The sequence below is a fragment of the Triticum aestivum genome, chromosome 2B (assembly GCF_018294505.1).
Source record: "Triticum aestivum cultivar Chinese Spring chromosome 2B, IWGSC CS RefSeq v2.1, whole genome shotgun sequence".
In the NCBI taxonomy this organism is placed as follows: domain Eukaryota; kingdom Viridiplantae; phylum Streptophyta; class Magnoliopsida; order Poales; family Poaceae; genus Triticum; species Triticum aestivum.
In genome coordinates this window covers 74,085,165-74,101,442 of record NC_057798.1, presented here as the reverse complement: position 1 = coordinate 74,101,442, position 16,278 = coordinate 74,085,165, and the positions used below count along the sequence as shown (strand labels likewise).

The 16,278-nt window shown below is 46.5% G+C and overlaps 1 pseudogene; it reads right to left on the bottom strand.

Annotated features, from left to right (window-relative positions):
* Positions 1-1,460: 1,460 nt before the first annotated feature.
* On the bottom strand, positions 1,461-5,658 carry LOC123043560 (LRR receptor-like serine/threonine-protein kinase RGI5; annotated as a pseudogene).
* Between the last annotated feature and the right edge of the window lie 10,620 nt (positions 5,659-16,278).

The window sequence follows — 16,278 nt, the reverse complement described above, 5'->3', positions numbered from 1 at the left end:
TTACAATATTGTCTTCCACTTTTCAAAATGTTTGGAAATTAATTTATTTTATCATTCAGATTTTTTTTAAAATTCTGAAATACTCAAAAATTGTTTGTGGTTTAAAAACATGTATTATTAAAAATATTCGAAACTTGAAATATATTCTTGCTTTAGTAAAATATATACAGATTCAAAATGATGTTCGCGTTTAAAAACACATAATACAATATTGTTCTGAATGTTCAAAACATGTCCATTTTTGAAAGTCGATCACATATTAAAAATATGTTTGGGTTTGATAAAAGGCTCATGTCTTCAAAAAATGATGTTGTTTCAAATTTTGTTCATGTTTTTTGCCAAAATGGACAGAATATTAATAACATTGTTCGTAATTTCAAAAAATATTCATGTTTCCAAGAATATTCGGCAATTCATTTTTTTTAAAGTTCAAAAAATGTTTTAAATCCGACATTGCACTATGTTCTTAAATATACGCGCTGGCCATTGGTTAGCAGTAGGCGTTTGTGACCGTGGCTAGCGGCACGCAGTCGCGTCTTTAAGGTCATGTGTTCGATCGTTCAACACCTCGTTTTTTTGGATTATCACACCTGTTTTTATATGTCCTTAAGTTGTCTGAAAATAAAGAGGTTCTGCGACAATAAGGAAGTTGTCTCGAGAATTATGAGGAGAACGAGGGACTCCACAAATTATTGCCGGGGGTAATTTGCATGTGCCAATAAAAGACAATATGATGGTTGGCTATAATGGAAAATAAAATTGTGGGCACGTACTGATAAAAGAGAATATGCTGGTTCTGGTCTAATTAATAAAATTTATGGGCATGTGAGCGCAAAAATAGTTGAAGAGAATAAACCCTCATAATGAAGAGATATTCATGCCTGCTTATGTACTGAGTATGCTTATGAAACATAATTTATAAGCTACAATTAGTAATCCATTCGGTTAGGTCGTCGTAGGTAGGAGAAAGTAGTCGAAGCAACCATGCCTCAAAGGTCATCGCGCAACAACCAAATGAGGATGCAACCACAACTCCAAGACGGAGGTGAACCTAGAGAAAAAAAAGGTACCAATTGGGTGGTCGCCATCACGCCGACCAACCCCATCACTATCAAAATTTCGTGGGCCAAACATGACACGTAAGAAGACCGCAGCTCCTCGCTCTGTCACCCACCGCCGTGGAGACAATTTTTGATGAACACATCAATTATCTCTCCTGCTAGTTGTTGCAAAAAAAATTATCGTCCCGTTGCAACGCATGGGCATATGTGCTAGTGATACCTATGTAAATTATACTAGAGTGTAAAAATTGCACTATTATGTACTTATTCTTTGCATATTACAATTCCAGTGCATTTTAGATTATTATTTTTTTGGGAAACATGTGCCTTCTTGATGCTACAGCCCAATTAGTGTTTTGGGCTTCAAATTGTTTGTGAGCAAATGCATGAGTGGGGATGTGCGAGGGAAATCGACCGAATCAGAATTTCGGCCAGTTGATTTCTGTTGTATATGTCAGTTTTTTGAAAATCCCACTGGCCCAAATTCTAAATTGTGTTCAGGATGACTAGGAAAGACAAGCAGTTCAAAGAGTTACTAGCAGGATGTCAGGCACTCCAAAGAGTTACAAGCAGCTCTATGTTCGTCCCAACTTGCGACCAGTACCATCAGGCCAAATTGGTCAGTGGTGAACAGAAGCACGGAACAAAACCACATTGCCTGAATCTCGTATGTGGCGCACATCGCCGTACAGCGCAATTCCATACTCCATTGGGAGTACATGCAGTTATGTCTGGTTTGCAGCTCTATGAAATGCTGCAACGGTTCACTGTCTCACTTCTTATGATGCTCTGAAATGATGATACTCTCGTCAATCCTCATCAAGATGTTGACCACCTCCCTCATCGACGGCCTGGACTGGCAAGCCGTCTGCGTGCACGAGACGGCCAAATCTAACAAGTCCAGCGCCTTCGCCTGCTCATGCTCAGGCCAGTACATGATCTCCTCGTCCAGGCAGCTCATGATGCTCCCATGGTCCGCCTGCGTCGTCAGGTTGGACCTCATCCAGGTCACGATGTCGACGCCGTCCCCGAACGCAGGATCAACGGGCATCTTCCTGGTCAGGAGCTCCAGAAGCACCACCCCGTAGCTGTACACGTCGCTCTTCTCAGTCAGCCTCGTCGAGTACCCTTGCTCTGAACGCAAATCACAACATATGTTATTGTTAACCCTGAACTTTTCATAGAAACATTTCACAGAAACATAAAATGCTTCAATGTCTAGAAATATGTTGTATCCAAAAGAATATTTGTGAATTTACCTGGAGCAATGTAGCCAAGGGTGCCAACGACGACCGACACCGTCGCATCCGCATCCTCGTCGCCGACGATTTTCCCCATCCCAAAGTCTGTTATCTTGGGCACCAACTCGGCATCCATCAAAATATTGCTCGACTTAACGTCCCTATGGACAATCATGGGCACACAGTCATGGTGAAGATAGGAGAGGCCTTCCGCGGCACCGAGGGCGATCAGATGCCGGGCCGTCCAGTCCAGAGCCACCTGGGGCGTCCTCTCATGCAGCACCTCGAACAGCGTCCCCTCCGGCATGTACTCGTAGAGGATCATGCCGACACTTCTTCGAATGCAGTACCCGGCCATCCTGACGATGTTCCGGTGCCTCACCGTGTTGAGTATCTTCATCTCAATGGGGAATCCGCACCGCGACAGGTCGACCGTCTTGACCGCCCACTGCTTCCCGACCGCAAACTGCGTCTTGTAGACCGTGCCGTGCCGGCCTTTGCCGATGACGTACTTCTCGCTCAGGTTGTCGGTGGCCCGGAGGATGTCTTCATAGGTCAGATCCTCCGGCAGCTCCTCTGTTGAGTCCAGGTTGCGTACCGAGCCGCTTTTCGCCGATAGGCGCTTTGACCTCTTCACAATGTAGTGGATAGCACACAATACAGCAACCATAACTATGAATGTTGACAGCAACAATGCGACGATAACTTGTGTGTTCTTCCTTCCTGTTTTCCGAGACCGATCTTGTGAGCAAGGTGCATTTCCAGGATGTGTGCACAACTGAGCGTTCCCGCGAAAAGCGTCGGGAGACTCGTCGGCGAGTTTACCCCAGTTGCCAGCAGGGAGCTGGCCAGAAAGCTCATTGAAAGAAACATTCACTGCAGAGAGTGAGATCATGCTGGAAAGCTGCGACGGAATCGGACCGGATAACGAGTTTGCCGACAAGTCGAGCACCTCCAGGCTCCGAAGGTTGCCGAGGCTACTTGGGATCTGGCCACTCAGTCTGTTGTTGCTAAGGTTCAGATTCTGGGAAATGTACTGAAGGTTGCCTAAGCTACTTGGGATGACACCTTCCAAAGAGTTGCCACCAAGGTCCAGCTCTAGGAGGCCCTGTGTTGCAGTGAAGGAGTCCGGAATTGTTCCGGCGAGCTTGTTTCCACCGAGCAGAAGATATTGCAGGCTATCAAGTGTTGCAACCTCTGCAGGTATGCTTCCATTCAGAAGGTTACTTCCAAGGTCCAAATGGAAGAGCCTCTTGCAGTTTTTAAGCTCCTGTGGTATCGGTCCGGTAAGCCGGTTCGACGAAAATCGCAGAGTCCCGATCATGCTTAGAGCTCCGAGCTCGTGCGGTATCGGTCCGGCGAAGTTGTTGTCGGACAGATCAAGCATGGTGAGGTTGCGCCATGAGCCGAGCACGCTCGGAATCCTGTGTTCGTGCCCAGATCTTCAGGCAATAAGCTTCCGCTGAACTGGTTGTCGTTGAGCCTGACCCTCCACAGAGACTGACATTTTGCTATCTCGCCGGGAATTCCCCCACTGAACTGGTTGTGTCCAAGAACAAGCACGGCGAGCCGGCCGCCGGTGCAGACACCCGGCGGAATCGCGCCGTGGAAGCGGTTGCCGGTCAGGTCGACACGAACGAGCCCATGGGTCGTGTTCAGCCCCAGCGCTCCCGGGACCTCGCCGGTGAAGTTGTTGAACGCCAGGATGAGCTCTCTGAGCTTCCTCGACTGAGTGATCCCGGCAGGAACCTCTCCGCTCAGGCTGTTGTTGTAGAGCTGCAGCTGCTCCATGTCCGGCATTTGCCACAACGCCGGAGGTACCGTCCCATGGAGCGTGTTCTTGAACAGGGCCAGCTTCCGCAGGCGGCCGAGCGCGCTGAACTCCGGCGGGATCGTCCCGGAGAGGCTGTTGTTCTGCAGCTGGAGCTCGACCAGCTCCCGGCATCTCCCGATTTCTCGTGGGATCGTTCCGGCCATGCCGTTGTCCGCCATGGAGAACCTCTGGAGCCGGCTCAGGTTCCCGACGAACCGCGGAATTGAGCCGTTGAACCGGTTGCCGTTCAGGTAGAGCATCGTCAAGGACTTGCACCTCCCGATTGCCTCCGGAATAGGTCCGGTCAGCCCGTTTTTCGACACCGCCAGCCTATCCAGGTCGAGGAGCTCGCCGATGCTCGCCGGCAGCTCGCCGACGAAGCTGTTGTCGTCGAGGAACAGCTGCTGCAGCCTTGGCAGGGACGCGAAGAAATCCGGCACCGTGCCGCCGATCTTGTTGTAGGATAGGATGATGTCGGTGAGGTTGCCGCAGTTGGCAAGGCTTCCGGGGAGCTCACCGGTGATGCCGCCGTTGCCGTCGACGGCGAGGTAGGTGAGCCGGCACTGGGCCGGGAACTCGGGCAACGGTCCCGAGAGCGCGTTGGCGCTCAGGTTCAGCACCCTGATCCCCGGGAGAGCGGCCAGCAGCTCCGGCGGGATGGCGCCCGAGAGGGAGTTGTTGCTGAGGTCCACGTGCTCGAGGACAGACGCGCCGGTGCCGGCGGCGGCGGCAGGCACAGCCGGGATCTCCCCGGCGAGCTCGTTTCCGCCGAGGTCCAGCTTCCGGAGCTGGCGCGAGGAGAGCAGCTCCGGGGGCACGGGTCCCGTGAGGCGGTTGCGGGCCAGGAGGAGGGTTGCGACGCCGGAGCATGCGGCGAGCGCGGCTGGGACGGGGCCCGCGAAGCCGTTCCCGCTGAGGTCGAGCGAGGCGAGGGCCGGCGGGAGCGCGCAGAGGCGCGGCGCGGACGCGGACAGCGCGCCCGCCAGGCCCAGCAGCCCGGAGAGGTTCAGCGCGGTGACCGCGCCGGTAGCGGAGCACGTGACGCCGCGGAACGCGCAGTGCTGGGTGAGGGTGGAGGCAGAACTGGTGTTGGTTTGCCAAGAAGGTAGGAGGATCCTCTGCGAGGCCTCGGGCAGGGCGGCGAGGAAGGAGAGGAGGACGGTCGTCGGCGTCGGCGGCGTGACGGAGGTGGCGGGTGGCAAGAGGAGGAGGAGCAGGAGTAAGGAGATGTGCGACATGGATGCTTTGGTTGGCGCGTGGTGCGTGCGTGCGTGGTGGTTCTCCGGCGATTTCAAGGCGGCGACGGCGGGGAAGCGGAGAAGTGAAATCGGATCACCAAACCCGCGCACGCACACCTGCCCGCACAGAAGAAGCCGGTGGTGTGCGACGCTTGCTCACCGTCATCGGTTGTATTTTCGCCATTGTCGGCCATATGCTTGCATTGCAGCCGAGCAGAGTGGAGCAGAGTGGCAGGTGGCGCAGCCCGCACCGCAGCGTCGGGGATGACGGGGTGGGTCATATTCGGAGCGCAGATGCTAGGGGACGAGCGTGCAGGTGGAGGGGAGTGCGCTTTATTCGGCCGAATTTCTGCTTTTTCATCTCAGATCAGACAGGCACTGTGTGGGATTCCTTGTCGCCACTAGATTAGATTTGTAGTAGTGGGATTTGGTAGGCGCCCGTCGCGTCACTGTTTGATTCTTGCTATTTGATTCTCGCCAATATTTCTCGCCACCATTTGATTCTTGCTATTTGATTTTCGCCACTATTTTGCACTATTAACAACATTGATATGCTGAAGTTTTACCGAGTTGTGTGCGCTCCAATATCTATTAACGCATTTTACCCTAGGCATCATATATATTTATATCTTTCTAAAAAAATTTAAAAATAGTTATATCCTCCCTCCATCCTATAATATAAGATGTTATTACAACCAATGTGTACTCATATATTGTTTGTAATAATATCTTACATATATTTTTAACAATAATCCATATCCAATATTAATTGGACAAAATGTTCTTTTTAATTGGACAAAAAACAACATAAACAAATAAATGGTTATGCAAGTTTTGAACTCAAGATCTACCAAGAGAACACTGCACACAATAGTCACTACACCTCCAGAATGCTTCTGTACTAGTTCATCACAAGGCATTCTTTATACCACCGAATTCGCTTAGGTAACCTACTGCCTTCGACTATTGATGATGATTTAGGATTTATTGAGATGATTTGATGTTATTTGGTTCAAATGTGTATGAAATTGTGGAGCGGTTGTTGTGTGGCTGCCCTACTTTACATCACCTATTGGAGCCCTATTTTACATCATCTCTTGGAGTTAAAGGTTTTTGATGATGTAAAAATTCACTTGGTGATGTGAATTTTGCTTGAAGCACAATTTGGTGATGTATTTTACATCATTATTGGAGATGCTCCATCTTCTCTTTTGGTGCCATCTTCTAATCGGAGCTTTTCTTCTGCTATCACCGTGGTGGGTGTACATTGTGAAGCTATCCGGGTGTGGACTCGGCTCCTTGATGTCATTTGGTTGTTGTGATGTAGCCTTGGACGGAGGGGCAGAGATTCGTTGGGGTAAACCTGGGCCATGGGCCGCCCATGATTTTTGTGTTTTTTTTTACCTAGGCTATCCTTTGAAGTCCAGTCAGTTGCCAGGTAATACACTAGCCCCGAAAGACTGGTGAGGGGACAACCTGAGAATATCCAAATACTTGATGAGCCCAACTGCTCACTCTCACTCTCACTCGTCCAAAACATAAGGCCCTTCATTAAAATAAATGGATACCCCTCAAGAAAAAATTAAAATAAATGGGTTAGCTCATAACCTCATCCAAAACTGAACTACTTACGCTATCACACAGAAGAGTAACCCAAATTGCAAACCACGTCTTTAACTGTAAAAATATTTGGATGCCAGCAAACGGTGGAGCTACGTGAGGGAAAAACTGGGTTGTAGGGTAAAAATTTGTGCTCTCTTTTAGTCTGGCCCGCCCAGCAATTTCATCGAAGCTCCGCCACTGCTTGGATGTGTCTCATTGTTGTGATGTAGCCTCGGATGTGTGTGGCTGTTTGTCTGGGTGTGGAATCAGTTACTCGTTGCCCTTCGACTGCTCCAATAGCATTGAAGCATCATGGATGGTCTTGGTTGATTGGAACTCTTCCTCTACAATGGTGGTCTTCCTCGTGCAACCTCTCGTTCGTGTTATCTGATGTGATCTATTTTTTACTACCCTTATTGTCCTCTATAATTTCTTGGCTCTAAGGTTTCCTGTTCTTAATGAATGAAAGCAGTGTTGCTACATTTTGTTAAAAAATTATGATTTATATCCGGTATCTTAAATGCTCGTATTTTTCCGATAACCTTGGTCAAAAATTACAAACGTTTGAATTTAAAAAAAATTATATGCAGTATAATTTGGCAGAGGGAGTAATGCTTAAAATTTTATTTTCTTTCATGTGTGTGTGTGGCTTTTTGCTTTTCACTCGCCACAGGGAGAGGGAGGCGCGTGAGGGGAGACAAGGAGAGGCGCGAGGGCAATGCCGACGAGCTGCATCAGCTCGGAGGCGCTGGCTGGGGGAGATTAGCTTTGTTCAGGAGCGGCACTCCATCTCTGTCGGCAGCTGGGAGCGCGCGTGCATGGATAAGGCTGAGGGGATCGGAGACGTCGATGAGTGGCAGGCCGTGGGCGAGCGGACGAAGCGAGAAAGGTTTTTATTGAGGTTTTTTTTATCTCATCACGTAGCGCGACCGCCTCTCATTGCCGGCTGCCACCCCGCGCTACCGCCTCTGTGTGCATGTTCCGTTCGTGGAGCTTGGCGAGCGCATGGCCTATCTTCACCACGGCCTAGTCCTCCCCACTATCGTGAAGCTCGCACGCATCCCCGCCGCGATTGCTCAGGATGACGGATGAAGATCCCGTAGCAGCGACGTGGGTGAGGGATGCAACCGACGATGGAGGGATGACTTCCGTGGCTAACCCCTCCCTATCCAAACAATCACTTAGAAAAGGCAAAGATCGATGCATTAGGAAAATTAGGATTTGTAATTGATTGTCATAAAACTAGATTTTATTAGTTGGTAACGTGCTATCGGTTCCTGCCCATTTATAACGTGTCTAGTTAGGGAAGTTTTTATTGTGAGGTTAAAAAATCAACGTGAGAAGATATGATGGTGGGATGAGAGATGAAAATAAACCGAATGAAAATAAACCATACGCAAATAAACCATGGACACAATCCTACCAACTCAGACATTAGGAGTAGAGATTAATGCAGGAAATAAGGGTGGCATGTTGAAGTTTGTGCAACAATCTACATGTGTTGGTCTTCAACTTCTAGCATGCGAAGGGAAACTTGCATGCTAGAAGTTGAAGACCAACACATGTAGATTGTTGCACAAACTTCAACATGCCACCCTTATTTCCTGCATTAATCTCTACTCCTAATGTCTGAGTTGGTAGGATTGTGTCCATGGTTTATTTGCGTATGGTTTATTTTCATTCGGTTTATTTTCATCTCTCATCCCACCATCATATCTTCTCACGTTGATTTTTTAACCTCACAATAAAAACTTCCCTAACTAGACACGTTATAAATGGGCAGGAACCGATAGCACGTTACCAACTAATAAAATCTAGTTTTATGACAATCAATTACAAATCCTAATTTTCCTAATGCATCGATCTTTGCCTTTTCTAAGTGATTGTTTGGATAGGGAGGGGTTAGCCACGGAAGTCATCCCTCCATCGTCGGTTGCATCCCTCACCCACGTCGCTGCTACGGGATCTTCATCCGTCATCCTGAGCAATCGCGGCGGGGATGCGTGCGAGCTTCACGATAGTGGGGAGGACTAGGCCGTGGTGAAGATAGGCCATGCGCTCGCCAAGCTCCACGAACGGAACATGCACACAGAGGCGGTAGCGCGGGGTGGCAGCCGGCAATGAGAGGCGGTCGCGCTACGTGATGAGATAAAAAAAACCTTAATAAAAACCTTTCTCGCTTCGTCCGCTCGCCCACGGCCTGCCACTCATCGACGTCTCCGATCCCCTCAGCCTTATCCATGCACGCGCGCTCCCAGCTGCCGACAGAGATGGAGTGCCGCTCCTGAACAAAGCTAATCTCCCCCAGCCAGCGCCTCCGAGCTGATGCAGCTCGTCGGCATTGCCCTCGCGCCTCTCCTTGTCTCCCCTCACGCGCCTCCCTCTCCCTGTGGCGAGTGAAAAGCAAAAAGCCACCACATTTGGGGCATCGTTTGCGGAAAACCACCAAGTCACTATTTTTTTGCAAAAATCACCGTGGATTTGGTACACATTTTGCAAATAGCATTGATCGGGTGATTTGACCCATTTGAGAAAGGAGATTCAGATGGAGAATTCGTCCAATAAAGAATCAAGAATAAGTGTGTGACCGAGAGAAAGAGTATCAAGGTAGGGGAATGTATCAGGTTATACCATTCCTTACATGATACCATGATACCAACTTGCAAAACTCAAATTTAAAAATGTCAAAAAAAATGAAAAAAATCATGGATGTTAACAACGCACATGTCGACAACCACTAAAAATTCAGATTGGAATTCGAAATACACAAGGAGAGACAAAGAAGAAACATTCAGATGTGAATAGTGTCATTCTTGCTTTTGTCTTCTTTTGAAACTATTAATGATGTATTTCTCTTTTTTGTTTCTCTTTGTGTATTTTGAATCTGAATTTTTTAGGGGCTGTCAACATATGTGTTGTGAACATCCATGATTTTTTCAGATTTTCTTGACATGTTTAAATTTGAATTTTGCAAGTTGGTATTATGGTATCATGTAAAGACTGGTATCAGCTGATATATCCATCAAGGTAGTGCACCATGGTAGAAGAGCTAAGAAGCGAGGCACATATGCTCGCTTATTTCAAAAGTGCCTTCCTGCTCCCAATCTCATTTGAGCTCGGTGAATAGTAAAATAAAAAAATAAAAAAAATAAAAAAATTCCAAATTTTTTTGGGGAGAAACATTGATAAACGTTCTAAGTGCTTGCAAAAATTCATCATGAAATCACATTCCTGTAAGGCGTGGCAAAAGAAACAAATTCAGGCTCCAAAATGCTTTTGAAAGTAGCATTTTCAGAGTCCCGATTTTGTTTTTTTGCCATGCCTTCTAGAAATGTGATTTCATGACGAATTTTTGCAAGCACTTAAAACTTTTGTCAATGTTTCTTCCAAAAAAAATTGGAATTTTTTGAATTTTTTTTGATTTTACTGTTCACCCGAGCTCAAATGAGCTCGGGTGCAAAAACTCCACGTCCCAGCTTATTTCCTCTATTTTCTGGGATTAACACTTTGGACATTTCAACATGCCATTGTTTCAAAATTCTTTGTAGCCGAAATATGTACATGGTGATGTGGTGCATGATACTTGTTGAGTACTCCTTCCATCAAACTTTGTTACTTTAAATAGTGCTGATGTGGAGCATGAAAACATATTATCTAAAGCATAGAAGATAGAGGCGGACTGATTTGGTTGCCCCCACTACTAAATATATTTATACGGGTGAATGTGGTCCACAAATAATGGTGGTATATGTCCTAATTTATCATTAATATCAAGGTAGCATGCCTAATGTGTAACATTGTCTTGTGACAAGAAAGAAACACAATAAATATATTCGTTATAGTTGTAGAAGGCAAAACACAATGGAGATATTTGTTAGAGTTGGAGGAGAAAAAATAGCACATCAGAGCTATGTTGAATAAAGCAAGACAATCACGAACCAGACATGTGCAGGCGAAGAGGTTAAGGGAGAGGAGAGAAACAATGATGTTTGTCATGCTTTGGATCAACATTTTCTTTGATGGGTGCGAGCGGGAACGAAGCCACGCGGTCCACGGGGACGAAGATGGAAATCTTCGGCTGCGACAAAGGCTGGCGGCGGGTGGGAATCTCCTTCGGCGACGGCGGTCTGCTTTGCATGGCTTGTGTCAAGACAAATGGGAAAGAGAAGGGTGAATGAGTGGAGGTTGTTTCTAATGAATACAAGGTGCTCTTCAAAACATACAACCAAATGGGGCCTTGTCCTATTCTTCTATGTGTGTGATTTCAGTTATTAGGTAGAAGCGTTTGTATGGCTACAACTATCAGGTCTCATGCAATGGTAAGGAATGAGACGGCGTTGGTATTTTTTATGTGTAACATTGCAAAATTTGTTTTGGTAAACTGTTGAATTTTTCAGATCTTTGAGGGAGTGGATGATGAATGTTGCAAGCCATCCAAACTTGGCGAACATAAAAACTATGGAGGATTTGGAGCGATGTCATAACATAGCAAAGCAATGACACATTGACTGAACAGCTGAAGCCGTGAGGCTCGTTATAGATTCATTTGTTGGTGTGTGGCAACACACGGGCATTTCAACATCTTTGGGTCAAGAAGATAAAAAACAGGGCAACATTCCCGTCACTGAAAAGTGCGGTTTGCAGACATGACAAAGAGGTGAACTACACATTCATACAAACAAGCAAGTTAACATAGGGCCCAACACATGTTTATATAAAACTCTAGCAAAAAAATTCCAAAGCCCGTGGCAACGCATGGGCATTCTACTAGTTATCATAATAATTGAATTATCTTTAGTCATGTGTTGTTGCACCATCTTTAAAAGATCACTAAAGACACTTTTCATAGCACTTCATCATTACACTTCAGATTTGGTATGGAATATGGATGAGTTATCTTTGATAGATCATATTTGTTGAACAATCATAACACATCATCATACTAATTGAATTATCTTTAGAATATTGTTCTGAATGGAATTCATAAGAATTTGATAGATCAGCACAACTATCAGAATGCTTCATATTTGGTATGGAATTTCGACTTGGCCATAGCTAATTGACACGATCAGATACCAAATTAACTTCAACAAGTTTCCCCCTTAAGTAATGGTTCGGGAACAGATAAATATCTGAAAGACAAACACTTTAATTCCTCATGGTTAAGAACTCACATAGTATATTAACTTCATCAGCCAATTTCCCTCTTGAGTAACAATTTGAAAACAGTTAGAAATTTGAAAGGCTCACACTTAAACGCCTCATGGTTAAGAACTTACATACAGTATTATATTGCCTTCATCAACAAGTTTTGTTCTTGAGTAATGGTCTAAGAACAGATAGATATCTTAAAAGAAAATTAAATGCCTCATGGTTAAGAATTCACATAGTATATTAACTTCATCAATAGTTTCCTCCTTGAGTAATGGTCTGAGAACTGATAGATATCCGAAAGGTCAACACTTAACATCGTGTGGTTAAGAACTTGCATAGTATATCATCAGAAGAAGAGAGGAACTCGGAAGCATTGTACCATATTGTTTGAACATGACACTGGAAAGGCCAGATATGCTATTATGTACCCAATAGTAACTACTACTTAAGATTTTATTTTTTGGGCTGGGGGCAATGCCCCCCCCCCCTCTGAGAATGTGTCCTATGCAACCATGAATTGGTGCACCAGACACTTCTACGGCGTTTGATGATGAAGGAAGGGGCACTTCTAGGACATTAGATGACGAAGGAAGAGGCACATGGAATTTTTCCTCAAGGCGAATGGTGCCAAGGGCCTTACGGAGATCCAGACGGATGGAGATAAGCCGCGTCCGTGAGGAGGGAGAAGGAGTGCTTCCTCTCCAGCTACTGCGAGCGCGGTTCCGCCACCCATATTCATCTACAAGTTGGTCACTGAGGCCTTTCCTAGTGCTCCACGGTGGACAGGTGCTAAGCATGTCACATAAGCAAAAAAATGACATGGCATGATAATTAAGAATGAGAGAAAGCACTTTGAAGACCCTAGGAAGAATCAATGCCAAGCACATGAACCAATGCATGGAAGGGTTTAGGTGTTAAATCATTAAATAAAATGAGCTTAGCAACAACAAGTTAAGCACCTATGCATTAGACAAGTTGAGTTGTTAAGCTATTTAATGCACTTAGCACCGCATCTAAGCACCTTTGCATTGGAAGAGGTCCGGTGCATTTATAAAAGGGAAACCCTTTGCGTCTACACGCCGGCCGAACTTTCGGTCGGTCCCTCTCGCTCGCTAACCATCTATGTGTCGCGCACGGGAGCCACAAAGCCGATGGTCCCACACGCACCGCTTCTTTTATCTCTCTTTCGTCTTATCCTCCCCCGATGCCGCACAGCCGTTTGTGTTGTCCGTATTTCTCCTCCCAGTCCTCCACCTCTGAAACCCGGCCATGGTTAGACCATGCACGACAACTTGTTCCAGCGAGTAGCTCCCCGACGCGGTGCTCGTGCAGCTCCCGCTCCCAATAGATGTGGCACTCGTGTGGCTCCTCCCTCTCCCACGGACACGACGGGTAGTGTGGTGGGGCGGTGCTGCAACTGGGGGCGGCGGCGGTGGCCATGGGTGAGGCCATGGACGAGTAGACTGATGGAAGACGATGCCTCGGTGCTACAACCGGTCAGTTTTTTTGCTGGAGCCGGTTGGGAAAAAAGCAGCAACCAGTTGCTGCCGCAGCACCGCCATGGAATACACTTAGTCCATCTATCTATCTAGCTCCACTCCGACGAAGCAAAACCTCCACCCCCGGGAAGCTACAACCAGCTAATTCAGAAGTTGCAACCGTCGTTGAAATTTGCTAGTACTGGCAAGGAATTTGCTACATACATCACGGCGGAGATGCGACCTACTACGGCAGCGGCGTTTTTTGTTGCAACCGTCCTCAAAATTTGCTACTACCGGTGATGAATTTTGCTACATCCATCATGGCGGAGCTGAGACCGGCAACGACGTCGAGATGAATTGTTGCAACCCCGTGCTCAAGCAACCCCGTGCAGCAAATTTCGATGGTGAGGGGATGACGATGATGCTAAGAGAGATACCATGAAGCGAGAGCATGGGGTGAGAGGGGGTGAGTAGGAGATGAGGAGGGAGCAAGAGGTGAGGAGGAGGAGAAGCGGTGATGGCGGCGGACGGTGACAACGCTTGGTGGCCGGCGAGGATGAGCAAGGCAGCGAGGGATGGCCGGCAAGCGCGGCGTTGTATGTGGCTGATGGCCGCCAGCATGCGGAAGGAAGCAGGGAAGGAAGAAAGACGACGCGATGGGATCCAATCGAACAGTTGGCGCGGCTAAAGACGAGAAGGAAAAAGGACGACGCGATGGGATCCAATCGAATGGTTGGCGCGGCTCAATCAAGTGGCTGGAAGCGGACCGGCCGAATTTTCGGTCGGCACGCATTACTGCCCGTCCTAAAAAGCGCTAGACGAGGATCCCCTGACGTCCGCCATTGGGGCACTGATGTCTAGCTAAAATATTTCATGCTCAAGTTGAAGATTCTCCAATATATCTTTTACTGTTTTGTATATTGTCTTTTTATTATAGAGATATGGCTGTTAAATCGTGTCGTTACTATTTCGTTGTATTTTATGAAGATAGATGGTCAACGGCTATTGCCAATAGTCCTGAATCTGCAAAGCTACTGCAAACACATGCAACACAGGCTACAAGAATGAAGAAACCATGAAACCAACCTAAAATCACTGCCAGCACTTAGTTAGTTAAAGCCTAGGAACCACTTGTGTTACACCGGTGAAGCAGAAGCTCCGAAAGTTGTCCGAGGAGCCAGCCATAGGTGGGTTCTTTACTGGCCATAGGTAGGTCCCTTACTGCTGGATCCTCTAAGCAGGGAAAGATCGTAGCTAGTATGAATTGGAAGAACGATCATACCGAACCCAAGATCCTGCAACTATTCTTCCTTCGTTCAAGACTCGCTTTTCTCGCGGGTTGAATGAATGAGCCTTGGCCATACATACTGAAATTCAATAGTCAACTTTGGAGTCCGTCCTAAAGCCCCACCAATCTACATAGGTGATACCAGGGTAGGTACTTGAAAGACGAGAATAGAACCCATGCTGATGTACCTTAGCTTTTCCGCTCTTCCAATCCTAAACAAGATCATAAATAAGAGTCCCAGGCCGCTCAACGCCCTCTTAGCACATATGATAGGAGCTGGCATACAGAATTACAAGAAGTTGGTACTTTTTCCAATCCTTTCTGCTTTCTCACCAGCAAAATAGGATCGATCGCGAAATCAAAGAAATCTTTCACCTCACTTCTAAGATGAGCTAGCGCTTGCATCACCTTTCGATATCCTATATTTTTGATATTCAACAAGTAGCATTTCCACGGCATTCTTTAGATGGATTTCACTGCCCCTCATCTACTTCTCAGCTGGGTATCTATTTCTCAATACGGTGCTTTAGTGACGGATTCTGGCATCGCATGGATCTCTTAATCAAATAGGGTCTCCGGGATAGGTCAAAATGAATGTGACACCCGTGATAGGACCACTACTGATTAAACTAAGCCCTTTAAGGAAGGCGTACGGCAAACACTTGGACTGAAGCATGAGCTGGTTCAAACCACTATACCTGATATATCACGAAATCTATACTGGATTTTCAGCGCTGCGCTCAAGGTCAGGAAGAAGAAGAAGTGTGTGAGATTGTAATAAGTGTGATTGGAGAAGCTTTTAAAGAAGTGGAGGAAGTAGAATGGATAAATTCTATCAATTTCTAGCTCTCATAGCTGAATGAAGAAATAGATAATGGGATGCATTAATAGTTTCATCCAATTCCTAGCAAGTCAAGTACATAATAGTATAATTGAGTATTTAGAAAAGCCTGTCTAAGACGAGTCGGTGTTGTATGCTGAGTGTGGTTTCTTCCTGTTTCCGGAGTAGCCTCTATATATTGAGTTTATAGGATGGTGTCCATATCCCTCCTTTTTACTTCATGGATCTTATCAGCATACAGGATACTATACTGTCGTAAAGAAAGCGGGTATCTTAGAATATGGATCAGCAGCGGATACCAGATTGGTAAAAACCTGCTCAAAAAGCTAGAGTTGATGGTTTCGGGAAAGCTAAGCTAAAGCAAGCAGTAAACTAGTGGGTGCAAGCACGTTAATGAAAAAAAACGTGATAGAAAATCCTACCGTTAGCAGCGACTGTGACACTTCGTAACAGCTCCTTAGAGATCAATGTCTTATTGGTATTTGCTCGATTGCAAGCAATAACGTTAGTAAATTAGGTGAATGTACGTAAATCGAGGTACACGAGTCTAGCCATGTAT